The sequence below is a fragment of the Alexandromys fortis genome, unplaced genomic scaffold (assembly GCF_014885135.2).
Source record: "Alexandromys fortis isolate MF-2015 unplaced genomic scaffold, M_Fortis_MF-2015_v1.1 scaffold_78, whole genome shotgun sequence".
NCBI classification, from domain to species: Eukaryota; Metazoa; Chordata; class Mammalia; order Rodentia; family Cricetidae; genus Alexandromys; species Alexandromys fortis.
This window is the reverse complement of record NW_026067977.1, coordinates 6090280-6094480: the sequence shown is the minus strand read 5'-3', so window position 1 is coordinate 6094480 and position 4201 is coordinate 6090280. Positions and strand designations below refer to the sequence as shown.

At 50.5% G+C, this 4201-nt stretch overlaps 1 pseudogene; it reads left to right on the top strand.

Annotated features, from left to right (window-relative positions):
- The first annotated feature begins 2583 nt into the window (after positions 1–2583).
- LOC126510817 (60S ribosomal protein L15-like) overlaps positions 2584–4201 on the top strand; it is a 9394-nt pseudogene continuing 7776 nt past the window's right edge.

Below are 4201 nucleotides of genomic sequence, written 5' to 3'. Positions count from 1 at the left end.
GTTTTTTTGAGACAGGGTTTCTCTGTGGTTTTGGAGCCTGTCCTGGAGCTAGCTCTTGTAGACCAGGCTGGTCTCGAACTCACAGAGATCCACCTGCCTCTGCCTCCCGAGTGCTGGGATTAAAGGCGTGCGCCACCACCGCCCGGCCAAAACTGGGTTCTAATGAAGAGAAAGGCAAGGGCAGTTTGTCTATTCACATGGAATCAAAGGAGAGAGAGAAGCTTAGAAACCTCTGCTGTGGGTCTCTTGTATTAAAAATGGGAATAAGCCCTAGAAAGATTAAGTTACCAGCCAGGTTCGCACAGCCAGTCCATGGCAGAGCCCACGCAATCTGTAGTCCCCACCCCTACCCACCCCTGACCTCAGCTTTGGGCTGACCTGGGGCCAGCGGCTCCCAGCCTGGCCCTAGGTACTCCCTCGGAACACCCTCTCTCCTCTCACCCACTTCTCCACAGTGCTTGCCTTTGATCTTGCTTACCTGGGCTGCCTCAGCCCCAGGCTGCCCACCACCCTGATTGCCACAAGAATCCTGTCCTTGCTCGCTGTCTCTGAACAGGTTTGACAGCCTGGAGCAGCGCGGGTAGGAATGAGGCGCATGGTAGGACTTTGGCTCCCAGCTGGGCCTTTCTGTCTGGCCTCAGCCCTGGGAAGTATTTACTCACAAGGCAGGCTTGCTCTTCAGGTAGAGCCAGGAAGCCACAGAAACTGTAAGTCTCTGTCCCCTCCCTGTTCAGTCTCTGACTTGTCTGTCACACCTGCCTGTGGGGAAGGGACACCAAATGCCTAAAGAGAGACGTCTCCTGGGCCCCTTTCTTCACCTGAACTCAAGCCTGAAGCGGTCCCTCAGGCAGCCTTTTGCATTTTCGAAGCTCCCTTCTCTTCTCTCTGTTGTGTGCATCTTCCCACTCCCTCTCCCCCGCCTGTCCGGCTCAATCACAGCCTTCCTGTGTGCACCTCAGGGCAGATGGTGTCCTCAGGAAGCTCCTGACCAAAAGCGCTCTGGGGTGGCAGGGCGGTTTGGAGGTGGTGGCGGGGCACACACAGGCCCCTTCTTCATCCCTAGCATGTTTTCGCTCTCCTCAGCCTGGTGAGTCAGCACCACAGGGCCACACACAAGGCTCCCATTCAGAGCTCGGCTTCCTTCTGCTATAACTCAGATCTTGGCATCTCTCCCTCCCTCCTTCTCTATGTGGGCCTTATTCTCACCATGGGAAAACTCTGCTCCCTGCCCCTGGCCTCCTCACGTTCTCCCCAGCACCCACGCCAGTCCACATTCCTCCTCCTTGCTTTCTGGGAGTTGGTAATTGCAGCTGGCTGTAGACGTAAAGGACACAGAACAAAGCAGAAATGATACATCAGTGAATCCTCATTTGCATACTCAGTAGGGATTTGTTGGTGTGCTGGCACACGTCTGTAATCCTAAATTGAAGGTCAGCCTGGGCTACGTAGCAAGATACTGTCTAAAGTAAATACAGATGAAACCCAGGTGCTTGTTGCTACTGGCTCTTGTGTAGCCCTGAGCTGGATCTAGAAACACACACACACATCTCACTTTGTGTCTGTCTCTCTTTAATCAGCATATGGTTATTAAGGACTAAGAGCTGCAATTTACATTTTAGTGGGGGGCGGAATGAGTCCCACAGAAGTGACATCTCAAAGTAATGCAGGGCAAGACGCCATGGGTACCTCAGATAGGTGGGGGCTGTCCCAGAGGAGCGGGGTCAGAAGACTTAAAGAAGCGGTTCTCGACCTGTGGGTGGCAACCCCTTGCAAAATCCTCGCTCTCCAAAAAAATTACATTATGATTTCTAACAGTAGCAAAATTGCAGTTAGGAAATAGCAACGAAAATAATTTTATGGTTGGGGTCACCACAATACAAATACTGTATTAAAGGGTCAAGCATTAGGAAGGCTGGGTACCACTGGCTTAGAGATTTAAGAAAAGGCAAATTAATTTACAGACAGAAGGGAGAGGGATCTAACTACTCTGTATACAGCAAGAGGGTGCAAAAGGAATTTGGACCACAAGAGACATTAAGAGCAACAGCCTTGTCGTTCTCTGTGGAATCCTGTTAAGTGAGAAGGGGTAGCTTGCGGTTTTTCCCGTGGGGATTTTCCGCCTAACACACAGCAGCTACTCCGTAGGTGGTAGGTGATGTGCCCTGGTCCATCGGAGTTCCAGGGCAGGGAGGACGAACTTGCTCGTCTGGATTGGCGGACGCTGGTTCTGACGCCTCTCCTGGGCTCAAACGCCACCTCCCGGCTGGCAGCCTCACCCTTCTCCCAAAAGCTGAGTTGCTTGCGCCCCCTGGTGTTTCGGACGCGCACAACCTCTCTGGGACGAGGTGTGGCCGTGCATGAACCTCAGCCTTCCAGAGCAACGTGGTCTGTGGCCAGGAAGGGGCGCTACATGAGAGCCGCCCGCAGGCAGGGTCGTGCCCTTCAGTATCCCTGTGCTCAACAGCCTTCTTGGGAACCAGCCTCTCACTAGGTTCCTAGAATGAATGAGTGAGTGAGTGAGTGAGTGAGTGAGTGAGTGAGTGAATGAATGAATGAATGAATTGGAGGATAAAAGGGGCGATAATGATAGAACCACCCTACAAGATTGCTGTATTTTTGTTGTTTGTTTTTTGCGGTGTTGGGGATTAAACCTAGGGTCTCACACTCATCTGGTGAGTGTCAACCCTAGGCTAGTGAGCTACATCCCTAGCCATTTTTATATACTTTTAAATTTGAGACAAGACTCTCACTAAGTTGGGCCTTGAAATTGTGATCCTCCTGCCTTAACCTTCCAAGTAACTGGGAATTATAGACCTGCCTACACTAGGAGTCTTGGCTGACTTTGTGTCTTAAAGAAACATGTTTAAGAATTGAAACTAGGGGGGGCTGGAGAGATGGCTCAGAGGTTAAGAGCATTGCCTCCCAGAGGTCCTGAGTTCAATTCCCAGCAACCACATGGTGGCTCACAACCATCTGTAATGGGGTCTGGTGCCCTCTTCTGGCCTGCGGGCATACAGACAGAATATTGTATACATAATAAATAAATATTAAAAAAAAAAAATTGAAACTAGGGCCAGGCGGTGGTGGCGCACGCCTTTAATCCCAGCACTCGGGAGGCAGAGGCAGGCGGATCTTTGGGAGTTCGAGGCCAGCCTGGTCTACAAGGTGCCTGTTTCGGGACAGGCACCAAAGCTACAGAGAAACACTGTCTCGAAAAAAAAAAAAAAAGGAATTGAAACTAGGCTTTTTTTTCCCCCTTTGGCAGCAGCCATCAGGTGAGCCAAGATAGTCACATACAAATACATCCAGGAGCTATGGAAGAAGAAGCAGTCAGACGGGATGCGCTTTCTCCTGAGGGTCCGCTACTGGTATGACTGCCAGCTGTCTGTCTGCACTGCTCAGGGCTCCCCGCCCCACCCGGCCTGACGATGCACGGAGGCTGGGATGCAAGGTTATGTCATATTCAGGATTCGTGTCCGCCGTGGAGACGGCAAACGCCCAGTTCCTAAAGGTGCGACCTACGACAACCCTGTCCATCATGGTGTTATCCAGCTAAAGTTTGCCCGAAGCCATACAAATTTTTTGAGGTTATCCTCATTGATATCTTTATTCCATAAAGATATCAGAAGAAATCCTGACACCCAGTGGATCAGCAAACCAGTCCACAAGCACAGAGAGATGCGTGGGCTGACTTCCGCTGGCCGCAAGAGCCGTGGCCTTGGAAAGGGCCACAAGTTTCACCACACTATTGGTGGCTCTCGCCGCGCAGCCTGGAGAAGGCGCAACACTCTAGCTCCACCGTTACCGCCAATACACGTAATGTTTGTACAATTCATACCCAATAAACAATTTAGGACCGTCAAAAAAAAAAAAAGAGAAAAAAAGAATTGAAACTAGGTAGGTGTGGTGGTGGTGCATGCCTTTAATCCCAGCAGGCTGTGAGTTCGAGGCCAGCCCAGTCTACAAAGCAAGTTCCAGGACTGATGTTTGGTGAGACAAACATAAAATGTGGTGTTACATAAAATATACTGCTATTTAGACTATAGGCATGATAGTCCACACCTGGTTTACAAAGCAAGTTCAGGCTACCTAGGGCAAGTTCCAGGACAGGCTCCAAAATGGCTCCAGAAATGGCTCCAGACTGGCCTGTAGCAAGCCTATAGGGCATTTTCTTTTTTCTTTTTTTTTTTTTTTTTTTTTT